The sequence below is a fragment of the Rissa tridactyla genome, chromosome 4 (assembly GCF_028500815.1).
Source record: "Rissa tridactyla isolate bRisTri1 chromosome 4, bRisTri1.patW.cur.20221130, whole genome shotgun sequence".
NCBI classification, from domain to species: Eukaryota; Metazoa; Chordata; class Aves; order Charadriiformes; family Laridae; genus Rissa; species Rissa tridactyla.
The window spans coordinates 32332799-32349500 of NC_071469.1; the positions used below are offsets into that span (position 1 = coordinate 32332799).

Genomic DNA, 16702 nt, shown 5'->3' on the forward strand with positions numbered 1-16702 from the left:
ATGTCTGATGCTCTGCTCGTTTAATTGCAATGTAAATTAAAACCACATGAAAACCTTGGTTGTAAACATTATAGTAAATTATAATCATGCATGTGAGTGTAATTCAGATAGCAATAACTGAGCAAACACCATGCAGGAAAACATTCCACACTGTCCGTTTTTAATGAAAGAATACACATTTGTGCTTGTGGAGTCCAAATGAAGGACAGTTGGAAGCCTCTAGTATATTTGGTTAGTGTTGCAACGCAGGGCACCAAAATGCAATGGAAGTTTTGCTGCAATGGTAAGATAATAACAACCTCTGCTCTCACTATCCCCTGTTGGGAGAGAGGTGAATCAGTCCCCTTGATAGCTAGCTGAATTCTCAGCAACATCACCAGGGGTGTTGAACTATATGGATTTAAATTATGGACAATTTCCCATAGGGACTAATATGAAACTTTTGTATCAAAGACAATTTTCTAAGTAGAGCAAGTAAACTTGAACCTTTATCCAGTAAAAACAGAGCACATCAGTGATGGTAACTTTTCATGTGAACTGCCTTCCATATCACACACTTTTTTTTAAACTAAATTAACACTTTTCAACAAAATGAAGAAAAGTACAAGGATGAAGGAAATTACAAAATGTGGGCAGAACTGTCACTATGGACCTGTGACTGAGCCCAGTTCGAGTTAAGGTTTCCTTCTCCAGGTAACTTCATCATCGCATATGCTGCTGCATCTAAGAGAGCAGAAACACTCAGTAGAGCAGTATAACGCTTTATCAGGAAGTGTTTTGAATGGATTTACATCGTAGCACATGAAAGTTAATATATGGCTTCTACCCATTAAAATCCATTCGACTGAGAGACTGCATATACATACAGACACATACATAACATACGCGTGATACTATTGCATCTGTGTACGTGTGTGTATTAAGATGTGTCCCTCTGTATTTATATGCAAAGGATACTTTTTTTTTTTTCCTCTGATAGGTAAAAATAAGCTCTTTCAGTTCAATACTTCCAACTAAGTAGACCTGTGGCATAAAAAGTAATTCAGAGTGCAAAAGCTTTTATCAGGTGTGATAGACTGGGCAGGAAGGGAAGCCTCCCTTCCTTTAGTGCTGCCCTAGTACACAGCATGTGGTTCTATTTAGGTAATGTGAGCGCCCACGCAGTCCCTCTTCCCCTCCCTATCCTCAACTGTGTTGGCTGAACTCTTTCTTGTTTTTCAGAATAATAGCGTCCCACATGTAAAGCCTCCAGCAAACCACGGTGTAACCTGAGCTTAAACAAAGAATTCCAATGGTACCAAGTTGTTCTCTGTACCCGGATATGTTACAAGCAGTCGTATCTTAGGTGTATGAGCATTTTAACCTATCTTCACTGACTTACTGCACCTTTCATTTCTAAAAGGTGTGGGTTTTTTCAAAAAGAATCAGGATTTTAAAGCATGTTTTGTATGCTAAAGATAGAGGTAGACAAAAATTAACTCAATTTAGGCCAAAGCTTCCAAAGCTAGCAAAAAAAAAATATTAAAAACTGGTTATTTCTCTTTTATGCTGGTAGGAGATATCTACGTATAAACATTTGCATGTGCATACAAAGGCATGCACTTTTCTTGAGGTCAGTAGTGGAAAGAGCAAGTCAGTAAGAGGTCCTTTCCATGTAGGTCCACGAGCGAAGTGCAGAGGGTAAAATCTCTCTGTCACTTCCCCAGGGATTCTTAGTGAGATGGAAGCTTATGTTTCAAACTACAACTGAAGTGTAGTTTGAAACACATTTCCAGAATGCTGTGTCCCCCTCACATTTTTCTGAGTACATAAGCAAGGCTTCTGATGGATTTTGCCTTCCTCCTTGCTGAAATCTCAGTTTTACACTAACAACGAAAAATTCCATAATTTAGAAGTCAAAGTATCCAAAGATTTTATTAAAATATCAACTGGCATCTGGTGTCCAGTGCAAATATGAGGCTCAATGCAATGAGCTGCTATTATAAAATGTAAGTGAAAGATTAAGCACAAATACAGCCTGGCAGAGAATGGATTGAGAGCAGCCCTGAGGAGAAGGACTTGGGGGTGTTGGTTGATGAGAAGCTCAGCAGAAGGCTGCATCAAAAGAAGCATGGCCAGGCCAGCGGGTTCAGGGAGGTGATTCTGCCCCTCTACTCCACTCTCGTCAGACCCCACCTGGAGTACTGCGTCCAGCTCTGGAGTCCTCGGCACAGGAAAGACATTGACCTGTTGGGGCAGGTCCAGAGGAGGGCACAAAAATGATCAGAGGGATGTAACAGCTCTCATGTGAGGACACACTGAGAGAGTTGGGATTGTTCAGCCTGGAAAAGAAAAGGCTCCAGGGAGACCTTATTGCAGTCTTTGAGTACCTAAAGGGAACCTACAGGAAAGATGGGGAGGGACTCTTTATCAGGGAGTGTAGTGATAGAATGAGGGGTAATGGTTTTAAACTGAAAGAGGGGAGATTTAGATTTGATATTAGGATGAAATTCTTTACTCTGAGAGTAGTGAGACACTGGCCCAGGTTGCCCAGAGAAGCTGGGGATGCCCCATCCCTGGAGGTGTTCAAGGCCAGGTTGGATGGGACTTTGAGCAGCCTGGTCTAGTGGAACATGTCCCTGCCCATGGCCAGGTGGTTGGAACTAGGCGATCTTTAAGGTCCCTTCCAATCCAAACCATTCTATGATTCTGTTATTCTATGATCTGAGATGGCTCATGAACCATAACAGCATAAAAGGGAAGGTGAGTCCTGTCTTGCAGTGGCAGCATGAGAAGAATCAGACGGGTTGGGGAAAAGATGTCAAACTCAAAGTGTTAGAATAAAGATGGACAATTCTGACTAATGTTTATAGATCAGATGAAGTAATTTAAGGCACTGGACAAGATTAAGTGCCTCAGAGATGAGGAAGAGAGAAAATACAGCCCTTTCCTCACTGAAGCTAATAAAGCTCCTCCTATGCCCTTCCTTGTTTCCATTCTGTATGCCTTTGCTGATTGTGTGCTTACAACAGCATGACGTTACAGACTTTGCTAACAGCCAGAGAAATGTTTTAAAATAAGTTTTGAGAGAATAAAATTCAGTCTACTAAGTTATTATGCTGATTAGCAAGGTTATCAAGATTGTTGTTTTTTAAAGTTGAAAGGTTTAATAATTTACTGACAACAGATGACAAGTTTTGATTTTCCCTAGCTGTTGAGTCACTAAAATGTAGCTCTGAAGAAATTTGCTTTCATGTTTGACCTCTAGGCAAAGGTCAAACATGGCGAAATTTCAGTCAAAATATGCTATTTGAGAAACATATGAAAACATAATTTAGGATATCTTGACCGATTTACCTAAGTATATTAGGAAAAGCTAGGTCTGCTACAATTTCCATTCTCTCTTGTCATAAACGTACAGAGAAAAACACAGATGCAAGTAAATCAGAAAAAGACATAGCCCAAAATCATGGAGTTATATTCTTACAAGCCTATCCTATAGCAAATATCGTGACACACATATAAAACACCTTTTGTGTATTTGTTTCAGTAATTTATCTTTGTCTAGGTATCTGATTTTTTTTTTAGATCAGGTATAACATTGGTTGAAAAACTAGAACTAACCCAAGGTTAAATGGTTATCATAGCTTTTTAAAAAAAGTCAAATAACTTCAAGAAAACAATCAAATATGGCTTCTTTAGTGTAGCCACTGTGGTGAAAAAATAATACTAGAAGTCCTTGTATTCCCTGCTAGGTATTTAGGACAGTTACATTACTGTAAAGTATATCTGTGTTCATGGCTGTCAGAAGAATCCTAACAAAATCCATACATTTGCCATATCTATTACCAGTGTAAAGAATCGCTTTGAAATGCCTGATTTTACTGTTATACACCCTCTACTTCCTCACTTGAGTCTTGCACAGTTCCACTTTTGTGATGAAATGTCTTTGTGTTGTTAAGGAAGACAGTGATATAGCGATTCCTGCTTCCAAAGTTTTGTTAGAAGTTGGCCATGTAGTCACAAATGTTTATGATTCTGGTAGAACAAGTTAAAATCCCATTTATGTCTGAGAGGAGCTTATCTGTTTGTCAATGCTGACTAAATGAAACGGTGCTGGAGTCAATGCCCTGAATTGCAGCAGGCTAAGCATGCATGAAAAGAGGTGATGACTAACTGGAAGAATGGGATCTAGTAATTGCTAAAAACACTAAATTACAGTAGAACCATAGAGTTATTATTGCTAAGCCAAATGAAACCTTTCCCAATATAACCAAAAAGCAACCTCCATCTACATTTTCAGTTAAAACTTCTTGCAAAAAGAAAATCCTCCTTTTCACAATTTGCTCCTCTGAACAACAGCATCAAGCACATGAAAGTTATCTTTACTGCAATGCTATTTACAAAATGGGCACAGTTGAATTGTGGTGCAATTGAAAATATTGTCACCAAGAAAACCACCCAGTATAAGACTCAATACTTAGTCTGCAGGATACTGTATTTATCCTGAGGAATTATAAATAATTTCTAAGTTGGAATGTTTTTAAGTGTCCTTGGGCATCTTGCTTCATTTCTCAGTAACTCATTTCCTTGTGAGCAATGACAGCATTGCTTTCCTTCATACTACTTCTGTTTGTGCCCTTCAGATGAGAAAATCATCACAGGAGAGATTTTCAGTTAGAATATGACCATACAGCGCCTGGCATGAAGACACTCAAGACTATTTGGAGGTTGCAGGGGCTGCTGTAATATAACAAAAATATTATAAAAGAAAATACATTGTGTCATCCAAGGTGAGAGCCAGAGAAGCTTGATTCTATTGTGCTAAATTCTTTTAAGGTACATTTTCCATTTCTGTGTTGTTCATTCATGTACCTCATCTTTTACAAAAATTATAATGACATCACAGTTCTTGTAGTTTGTGATACAATGGGAGGATAAAATTGTAGCTATTCACGAGAGCAAAAGCAAAAAAGAAAATCAACAAACAGAAAAGGAAAGTCATTAGTTGTAAGAACCTACAAATAAATTAAACCTTGCCTAAGATGTATTGATTTTCTGTGGCCTTGCCTATAGAATAATGTCAAGCATGCCTGACAATCCATTAGGTTCAGAAGGCAAAAACTACTTATAATTATTCTTTTGTTTCCATCTTAAGAAATATGCTGGTATCAGACCTAATTCTGATTCTCATCTGCCATGGTGTAAGTCAGAAACAGTCCCCCAACGTCGGTGGAGTTATAAGTGTAAGGATTAAAATCAAAGCACATTTTACTTTAAGGTGGGAGTTAAATTAAAGTGAACAAGAAGACACGCACTTCTGTACAAATTAAAATTTCCTGACTTTTTTAACATGTCAACTTCTTAATCAAAATAGGCAGTTCCAGGAATGAAATTAAACAATAATTATTATAATAAATGATGTGCTTAGATTGCAAGAATAAGGTTTTTACTTAATACTTCCTAAAATAATAAATTATAATACTTACAACTCGAAGTCGACACCTAAGCAAGAGAGTTTCAGAAGATACACAAAGCTTAAGAAAAAAAGCACAACCTGAGAGCAATTACAGCTGCCAATGATGAAAAGCCATCAAAATAATAACCACAAATTCTCAATAATTTTCTATTAAAAAATTCTCATTTTATCATTTTAAATTCTTATGTAAAATTTTTTTGTTTTGATTTTCAATGCAAAAAATATTCAAAGGAACCAATAGTTTTACCTCAGGTTCCACCTTGATTTACAGATGCTTTATTCAAGCCTATAATCAAAACAATTATTTTACCACGAAAAGATCTCTCTGCCTACACTGCAGGCAGAAAAACAAAAGTGTGCAAAGAAAAACAAAAGACAGACAGAAAACTTTTGACAGAAAAGGAGAACAGATGGAACAATGTAGGTTATTCTTAAATGTGTTTGGTTTAAACTTGTCTGTAAAATGCCACTAAGTGGCTTCTGTCTACCTCTCCTAGTGACAATTCAATTGCAGACAGAAAAATCACCTCTGAATGCTTCTAACTTTTTAGAGTTATTAGTTTTATAATTTGATATACTCTGAAAATGGATATCTACATACACAAGACATGGAGAGCCACGATCCAGATTTGAATCTTCCGCGTAATGAAGTCTACAGCCAAAAGTCTGTACTGAGATCTTGCAGGTAGTGTAGGGTTTTGAGATTTTCATTGCCTCAGCAATATTAGCTCATTATTTCTGGTTGGTTTCACTAGCTTGTCTGCACACATGTACTTGCTTACAGGGTTAAGCATTCAACCTATAGATATTGTTTAGGTTTTGTATCAGAAAACTTGAGACGTACTCAAGGCTAGTTGTATATGCTTCCTCCCTAGCCAATGGAGAGAGATTACGACAACTACTCACAGGTGCTCAAGACAGGAGGAGTGAATTGCCCTCCCTCTGACTATACAGCAATTCAGACTTAGACTTGAACTTGTTGACTACTTTTCAGACAGCTGAAGTTGGGGGATTAATTCTTTCTCTGCTGTTTAACAAGGGTCCAACCTTTCCTGATCTGCCAAGCAGAAAAGACGGAAGGCCTTCCCGCTGAAGCTTTCCTTTGTAGGTACATTGCATGCTAGAGATCATCAGAAAAAATAAATGATTCCTACATACACCTCTATAATTCAGTATCAATTTAAAGCAATAAATGGAAATACTTCACAGTTAAGAGCACATTACTTTTGCTTGTTCTGACTGAGATAGCAGCTTAGGTAGCACAATAAAATGATTTATAAAACCACTGAAATTTGCAATTTTTGGGTGCATGTGGCAGTTATGCATCTCAGTTGAATAAATACCTGATGCTAGTTGGGGTGGGGGCAGGGAGCAGGAGAAGAAAATAAGCAGAATGAAGAAAGTTGCTTGAGAATTTGCTTCAGTTTTGTACTTTCAAAATCAAATTCCTGTTGTAGTTCCTGTTACGTAACTTGTTACTATAGTGGCAAAATACAAGAAAGTTTGCAGAACTACACAGTAGTCAGTACAACAATAAGTGAATCAATTGAAGACAAACATTAAAAGAGTTATTTGCTAATGGGCACCATGCCAGGGTTACTCATGCAATGCTGCCTGCAGAATTCCTAAGCTGAGTTCAGAAGATACAGATCGATGCACCTCCAAAGAGAGTCTATATCAATCTCCATTTCATTCATTAGCTTCCACTCCGAGCTGGTAGGCTGCTAGTTAACTCTTTAATGTGGGAGAAACTGTCAGCATAAAGGCCACTGGGACACACACTCTTCTCTGCTGTACTTGACCTGTCGATATTTCATGCGGCATACTGTTTAAACTGGTATGGCTAATGGCAAAATGGAGATCTGTGAGGCTTGGGAGGCTTTCCCAGCTTTACGTTGGCTTATCATTCTACAGTAAACATTAGCAAATGCATCCTGATGAAGTATTCCTATTCGTGTCCTCTTGCATGTGAATAAAAGGCCTCAGATGAAATAATTCAAACAACTCTGTCCCTGAAATCAAAGACAGCTTAAATAATAAATTATGTTAATTTGAGAAATTAGCACATTGAGATATCATGCAAACGAACTAGAGGCAACTGACATTTGGTTACTAATTAAATTGTTCTAATGTCCCAGACAGACAGAATGAGATAGCTGCAGCTGTAAAGTTAAAACTCAGTTTCACTTTGAATTAGTTTGGCTGTAAGTTCATTGTAAAATTGTGTAGAAATCCAGCAGGTTCAGGACATGATTGATGCATAAACCATTTAGAATACTTCTGAAAGTGCAAATATGAGATCTAACATATAAAGGTATAATTACTAAAACAAAGAACAATCTCCAAGCACCCAGACTTGTGGGCTTTGCTTATTTTCTTTCTACAAATATTGAATGTACTAATTTCCCTTGCCTTACTGTTGAATAAAATCAATTTTCTCAGTAGAGCTGAACCCTCCTTTGTTTAAGGTTAGATGCAAAGTTGATACGCATCCTTAGATATAATGTTAATGTAAAATCCTTGAATATTTAGAACTACGTCACTGTGTGAATCCACAGCCGTTACAGATTCATTATTTGACAATCAGTGCTCTTCATACATTAACCAACATGCCTGGAATTAGCTGAAAGGGAAAAAAGCTTCACATTATTTTAAAACTCCAGTCAAATTGTTTGTATACAAATTTTGGTAACGACACCTGTTTTTTCTCTCTTGGCCAATACAATCCACGGAGAATCCTAGCTTCGACAATTTCCCTGCAGAACTGTCAAACATATGTATTTGTATTTCATTACTTGGGTAATAGCTGATTTGCCAAGTTCATTTACTACTAGTTGCTCCTCAAACATCTCAGTGGGATAATTAAGGAATACTAAGAACTGAAACTGTAGTATGTTAGGTGGGGGCTAGAGCAATTGCCCAAATCCCACTTCTGATTAAATTGCTGTCCAGAATTAAATATTCAATAACTGAAATTCTGTTTTCTTCCCTTACTCTAAGCAACTTATTATGAAGGAGACAGAATAACTCCCTGTTTTGTGCAATAGAGACCAAAAAGCTCACTGCGCCACTCAAACCAATTCTAATCCCTTACGAGCCTGCAAGAATGGTATTTAAACTGAAAATTGACTGGGTAATGGACTAAGTGGTGCCTTCTGTTCTGATAGTTCAATATGTTGGCATTAAAACAAACAAAAGTGCATTGATGCCCGATGCCTGAACTGGGGAGACTAAATAAGTGGGGATAAGCTTGAACAGTAGGAAGGCAATTAAAAACCCTTTGTATCTGAGGGTCAGGGTTGGTGACAGTGAAATGGATGCCTCCATTAATTCTGCAGAAAATAGGGATGTGTTCTTGGCCTTGCTTTGTTCTCTTTACACTGCACAGGGGCTGCACAAGGAAAAATCTTTTCAGCCACAGATTCTCACGGTAAACTCTCCAGTGGGACTATTCTGGTTTGACTTCATAGCTCAAAATTGGCGAGGTTAAGTCATGTACCAACTCATCCTCCCATCACTAAGCCGTCTGGCACCTCTTCCATTATTACCTGCTGTGGGCACATTCTGGTCTAACATCCACAGGGTAAAAGTCAGGCAAAATTCCCTCTCCTGCATCTCATGCCTCTGCTCTCATGTCATTAGCCACAGAAGAAAATCTGGCTTCTAGGTTTTAGAATGATGATGTGAGAGGCACAAATCTCCAAATTATTTTGAGTATCAAAAAAATCACCGCCTATAATTCAGGCTGTCTAACACTTGCCATTGTCCTATTTTGTGCCCTGGTACATGTAACTCTGCTAAACTCTAATCATTTGGACTGACATTTTCCCTGCCAAGGGGAGTTGCATTTCTAAACAGCCAGAGGAAAGGTACCATGCCATATGAATTACTCATCTGATATGATAATGTCTGTATTGCATTTTGGAGAACTCATACAGAACTCCACAAAAGGCATTTTTCTGTTTCTTTCTCAGATTCATACTAGAGATGAGCATAACATTTCCTAAACAGCAGAATGACTACAAGCTTTGTGACACTAAGTGGAAGACAACACCCTTTCAAAGACTAAATAAGCATCCACAGAGAGCATCTAATTCGGTGTCTCACTTATTCCATAACCACACACATTCATATACACAGCAAACGTGACTACAAACCACAAGTTCTTTGAAAGCTGATGGGTATACTGTCTTACAGGTGTTTTGTACGCTTGAACTTGAGTATTCAGAGCACAAAGCAGATTTAGAGTTTGGAATTCTGGGGTCCAGTGAAGTTGCTGGTTCCAGTGGATATTGAGCACGGCAGCTGACAGGTATGAGAACTGTGTGTAGGAAATATAAAGTGGATGGAGGACTTAGCGGTCGGGGCTTCAGGGATTACAAAGATAATTGTGGATCAATTCTGCCAAATGATTTGAAGTAACTTAAGCCTGCCATCAGTACTTTAATTGTTTTTACAACAGAACTTGAGAGAGCACTTAGTGCAATGAATGATTTGATAACACCTGGTTGCAATGACCTGTCCATTAGCTGCGTATCATCTCTCTCTTTTTATTAAGCTGGTTAGTCTACTGCTCCACTCGTTTAGGACCCAAGATTTATGTAAGAAAGAGGTTTTTACAAGTGGCTGCTGAAATAAATATTTCTTGGTTAGGTTAGAATGGTAAATGTATAACACTTGTGGCTTTTCTATCTGAATCTTTCTATGTTTAAGTTTGTAAGCAATAGCATCATTTTAGTAAGAAGTACCGTGCTATTCATTTACACTAAATTGTGCTAATCTTTGTATACAGCAAAGAAAAACTAACATAACTCCATGAATTGTCATTGCTGTTGAAGTTAGACCACTTACGTGACTACTGGCAATTCTGAAGGCTACCTGCAAACTCAGTAAGAAAACCCTGCCTGGATGGTTTTCTCTGTTGTCTGTGAATAAATAAAGCAGCACAGCTACATCTAACTGCCTCTGCCTCTCTTCCCGTGAGATATGACCTATCCAAATCCCGCAATGTTTCAAACTGATGAACATAAGGACAGTAAGTTTTAATGCATAGTCTCAAAACTCTGGTGTTGCCTATGGTAAAGAATTGGAGAGATAATTAATCAATGGAAATTCCAAAATGCAATCAATCTCACTGACAACTTCTCCAAAAGGTAGTTCCAGTCTGTAGCTGGAATGCTGCCAGGCAAAAAGATTTGGATACCTCTGGCCTAAGATTGTTGTAACACCTGCTTGCCATGGTACCTTTCAGGTTGGATGAAAGCATCTGTACCCAGTGCAGGCCAACATGGAAAATAAATTAATTAGCAAGGATATGCTTTCTCAACTCACTCAACATCTAACCTGATGTCTTCCACTAATATAAACTTCCAGGGCTGCTGTATTGAGAAGCATCATTCGACGAGACTTATCAGAGGTTGCCTGTGTAAAGCAAAAAAGGAATAACCAACAGCTGCCCATTGTTGCAAACTGTCTACAGAATCACTTTTCTAATATGCACTCAGAATAATTTATTTTTTAAAATAAATAGCAGACTCTAGCTGGAGTAAATTGGTCTAGCTCCATTGGTTTCAACACAGCCATGAAAATTCATACTAGCTGAGCATCAGGTACTATGTTCCCCTGAATGACATTAAAAAGATGGTACACAATAACAGAAGAAAAAGAGGACTTGAGTATGATATTTGTTGGATTAACCTTCAGTGAATAGCTCATAAAATCATTTTCCTTCCTTCCTAAACAAGATCCAAACCCACAAATTAAATGGCGATGGCACAACCCTAATTGCTAATGCCAACATTAACCAGGTTTTTTTCTTCTTTTTTGGTTTATGATTGGCAGATCTGCTTATTCCAGAATGCATTTTATTAAATGTTACTTATTTACAATAACCACTTAAGAAAGAATACACTTTGGGAAGAGTGAAAGCCACTCAATATTTTGGTGGTGGTAGTGGCAGGAAACAGAGAACATTGTTGGAGATTAAAAATACCAATGTTCAAAGCATATTTCTTTTTTAGCCTTCTTGAGTAAAAAACCCTGAGTTTAGAAGCTCAAGCACCCTTGGAAGAATTTGAAAAACTGGTTAATTCTACCATTCATTTAAATTCCAAATTATTTGCTTCTTTGATGGAGAAGTAACACTGAACAATCTGTTGATCCTGCTGTTGCAGACTTTGAGTGCTCTCTTGCTTTCTTACTTTAGCTCACAGCTAAAACATCAAGTTCATTACCAACTGATTAGATTGGCAGTTGGTCAAATAAAAAGCAATTTTATAGAAACCTTGAATTACAGACATACTGGAAAACTTCGCCTGTTGGCAATGCACTGGGCTTTTAAAGGCAGTGCTAAGAGCTGCCAGCACTTTTTAAAATTGCCCTCTTAGAGAGTCCAGGGTATCTTTTAAAAAAGCTTTCTATGGCTGCTTCTACACAGTGGCTCTGTCCTTCTGAAATGTCCATTCTAAATTCTCACGTACATTTATTCTTGTAAGAAAAACGGTCAAGCAATATAAACACTTTGGAAATGCTAGTTGCTTCTGTTAAGGAGACAGCCCAAACTGGGGTAGCAAGGATGTTGTACATCAAGACTGAACACGGACAGACTGGACCAAAATGACTGGGTGATTAAGTACAATTGAATCTGGCTGTTGAGTCTTGGCCCAATATCAGATTAAGTTAGGACCTCCATGTCTTTAAAGAAAGATGCCTATGAAATGGCAGGACTGAGAATGAGGCACACAGACAACTGCTTTTATGCTACTGTTACTCTAGAGGAAAAAAACAATAATGAGAGGCAAAATGGATAGGACAAAAGAAGAGGAGAAGCTTGAGCAGGAGAAAAGCACAGAGTCCAAACGTTCAATCCCTCACCTTGTATTATGTCTACTTAGCCCTCAGTCTTCCCTGTTTGATGGCATCTGGAATACTGCAGTGCTGCAGCAAATTTAAGCTCTTCTTTGTGTGGAGGAGTGGAACAGTGCATTGAAAAACATGCCATGCTGATAGCTCCTCTTTCAGCTTAAAGAAAGAGCCTTTAAAACTGCTTTGCAGGTCTACCCATAATCATGCGAGCAGACAAACCTTTGCTTAAGCATATGCAAAAGAAGCCATAGGTAAGGGAAATAAACTCAGAAATATGTCAGGTGAAAAAAAGGTAACTCCGAATTCCTTGACCCATGTATGGCAGGAGAAACTGTTGACCTTTCCAGTAACCAGCAGTGATGTCTGCAATAAATGGCAAAAAGGAATTAGTAACCTATAAATCCCTGCACTGACTGGATGGTGAACACTTTAGAGTCTATTCTTCAGTCTGTGGTGGTTACTTGCTGCTATTCCAGCCATTGCAAAGTATCCCACAAAAAGTCATTTAGCCAGTTTTCCAGGCAGCATTTATTTGGTTTATGTTTCCTTCAGCCATACCTGGTTTGAAAATTTTCAAGAAAGATAGCAAGGAGAAATAGACTTACTGATCTAAGCATATATTACCATAAAACACTAATTGTTTCACTGAAGAGATCCAGCTTTATTCCTCTGGAGCAGGATTTTGAAAGAGGAGTAAGTCTTCATTTCAGAAAAGTACGTTTTATCTCTTCAAATGAATATGGGACCAAGTTATAAGATTTCAGAAACTGCCATTTGCACATACTCTCAAGAATTCAGTAAAGGCTCAGCACTAAAATCTGCATTAAGGATCCTTTTGTGTTGTCTCATACACCAGCACTGTTGAGCACAAACTCGATTGTGCTTTTCTTTCACAGGCCAATATCTAGCACTCCTGAGAAAAAAAGCAATGCAGAGAAGTAGCAACTTAGCGTTTTGAAAAGAGGCTCTAGTCTCACTCCATGCAGAAGTTAAAATGCAAGTGAAACAGAACATATGGTTGCCTGGGTTCCGTGCATGAACTAAGAGCAATGAATAATTGTTCATTCAGTTCCCTATTTGGTTTTACCACAAGCATGACACTGAGGAAGAATATCAAAACGTGTATTCAGAAGGACGGCAAATGAACATTGTACTGGCAAACTTAATTCTAATTCTAAGACTACCTAACTTCTGAATATATGGCTTTGCTAGTTTATTATTCAGATAACGTATGGAGTTACCTAAACTTTAGATCTGAAGACAGAGTCCTAGACAGATAAACAGACATTGATTGATACCAGTCCTCGCCAGTTTTCTTGGCAACACCGTTGAGTGACATTTAGTTATTTATTATCATTCATTGCCTGATAGGCCAACCTGCTTATCAGTCATCCCATGCTCATTTCCCTTAATTAGAGAGATCAAATACACCACCACAAATTCCCTCCTTGACCATCCACAGCCACCACTCAGCAGCAATGCCTCAACTTAGCAGGAAAAAGAGTGGATTGGCTGATAAGAGAGAGGCTCAGATCCTGCAATGGTCTCCTTACAGGTTTACCAACCAAGCGCAACAGGAATGAGTGAAGAGATCAAAGACACTGACTGTGGTTGATCAGGACAGGTGTTTGTGGTGATGTTTTCAACAGATGGAGGTTCCTGTGAGAGAAGAAAAGAGACCCAGGTTATACCAGCCAAATGTGATGACTCCTCAACCAGAACCACTGCAATCAGTTACATTTTTCTCCCTGTTGTAAAGTGAAGCACATGCACACACACAGTTTTATTCATTTGCATCTTAAAGAGAAGAAATGTTACCCCTTATGAGAAGAAGAACAGATGCAAAAGAATGAGAGACCTTTACAGCACCAGTTTCATAACAGAATTCTGTTGTTCTGGAGTGATTTATTTCTGAAGAGGAAAAAAATGCAAAGAACTTGGAACACACACAAAAGTACCTACTCATCAAAGGTTGTCTATCGTTTCATGAATCACATGTGATGGATGAGATTTATGAATTAGAATCTGCGTCAAAAGATTTACAACATTCTAAATTAGTTATGACATCTTCTCGTCTGTGAGCATAAACTTTCAACAAAATATCTATATCATCATCACAGAAGCATGGCCAACCCAGTTCTTTCATTTCACTGCAGCACACCCAGACCCTGTCACAGTGTTTGATGAATTCTTGAAGGAATGGGCTTCAGATCAATTAAAATAAACACCACAAGCTGATTTATCAAATCTTTTCTGAATGCTCTCAGAAAATGTCAAAAATCTGATCCATTGACAGAGAAGAGTCAGAGAATCGTGGCAGCCTATGGGATCACAAGACCTTTTCAAAACCATCATAAATCACTACAGAAAACAAATGGGGCACCATGTGATAAGATTTCTTCTGACAGCTTTGCCTCAACAAGACATAGATGAGATAAATGGATACCTTTGCCTGTGCCCAATTGTCAGTTTACAAAGTTCCAACTTGTCAAGTTGTAAAATACACCACATCCAAAATAATATAGCTTTTTGGATATACAATAGCCCAATTTAAGAAACCTCTCACTCTATTTCTTTATTGCAATTTTAAAAATACTTCTGCAGGCAGAAACACTTGAGAAAAGACAGACAGGTAGACAGATGGAAAGGCTGGCAGACAGACATGTCAAATATTACCTATTACTAGAACTAGTAGTTCTAGTACTGCAGCCTATCTAAAATAATTAAATCCCTCTTTTAACCTGTTATAAAAACTATTTAAATTACTGTAAAGTAATTTCAATCACAATAACTTTTGATATTTCTCTGGAGCTGTTCTATTTCACATAGATTATGAACACATTCAAAACAATGCAGTAATATGTAAATATTTCTTGACTATTAGCTAGGGTCATGAGAATGCCTTTGCTAATGAGGTTATGCAAATAAAAAAAAATATTCAGGTATCAGAAAAAAATGGATTTGGTGTTGAATTAGAAATTTGTGTAGCTATTCATGTTGGTGGCAGGAACTCTATTATCAACGACAATGATTTGTGCCTGATTTTAATTCACTTATACATTAAAGGAACAAATGGTATGATTTGCAAGTGGTTATGGACACAGAAGCTTTTGTAAGACCACTTCACGATCTGTTAGGACTTGGTATAGAAAAAAACACAGGTAGTTTCCATATTTTGGATATAGTCCTGGTTTCCAGCTTTTAAAACACTGGCTTAACTTTCCTCAATATGTAAGAAGATTGTAATCATTATCACATGAAGCATGGAGAAACAAAGAGAATTTGAAAATACAACTGCAGCTAGAGACCATGCGTTTTAATGTTGTTTATCTTTTAAGCATTATTTCTGTGCATCTCTAAAATTGCCTTTACTTTTTGCAGAAGAAATTTTACAATTCAAATTCTGAAGGAAATTCAATTTTTTTAAAAAAATCTTCCTCAGAGATGCTAAATGCTTCCTATGTCCAGTGCTTAATGTAGGGACAAAGCTGAAGATCACAAAAACAGCTTTGTGATCTTCAAGGTGTCGTGAAAGAAAATCAGTCTCAGGAGCCCTTCCAGGGGCTCTAGATAGGACTAATAAAATCAGGACTAGAGAAGAGAGTTTGGAAAGTCTTGTTAACCAAGACCAATGCCTCTTCAAACTCCCTATCCAATGGAGTGATAACCAGATAAAGACATCTGCACAGCTTAGGTCCTTTCAAATCTGATTTCAGACTTTAGCATGACAAAGGGATAACGTCGTCTTGCTGATGAATGACCTCCCTCACAAGGGCTATGTACCAAAGTCTAGTGCCATGCTTTAACCATTACATTTATTAGAGGCCTTTGACATAACCAGAGAGGCTATTAGTCTACATGAGGTCTCCAGCAGGGATAGATGGAGTTGTACTAAATTGATTCTACTCCTTCCTCTTAAATCCCAGGTGAAAGACATGTTTCAGTATCTGTAAGAACTATCTGGAAGAGAAGGAGTAATGTGAAAGCCAATCTATGAATGGGAGAACCAATGGAAGTGGGAAAAGGAAACCAATCTCAGGAACTAGATGTGATCACAATGCACGGGCTCACTCTGGTGAAGGATACCTCACCTCCACTGGTTAAGCTGAATGCACTTCTTTAACTGCTCACAGGTCAGCATTGCTCAGAAAGCAAATCAGAATTCTTTTCTTTAACTTTTTTCTCCAAGACAGAGTGTCTATACGGAGGAGTTCAATATCCCACCTACTGTATGGTGTTACATGTCTGTGTTTTGCAAGTTCTGAGTGCTAGGTAAACCCAGGTTGGCTGCCAGCCTTTAAGCTATGAAAGCATCTAGCACACATTTGTGTCACTAAGCATATGTAATGGTATACATGCACAAGAATAAAAGGTAAACGA

General features: G+C 38.0%; 1 protein-coding gene across 3 annotated transcripts in view; it reads right to left on the bottom strand.

Annotated features, from left to right (window-relative positions):
• NPAS3 (neuronal PAS domain protein 3) overlaps window positions 1-16702 on the bottom strand; it is a 620607-nt gene that overhangs the window by 131340 nt on the left and 472565 nt on the right. The gene's annotated exons all lie outside the window — the stretch shown is intronic.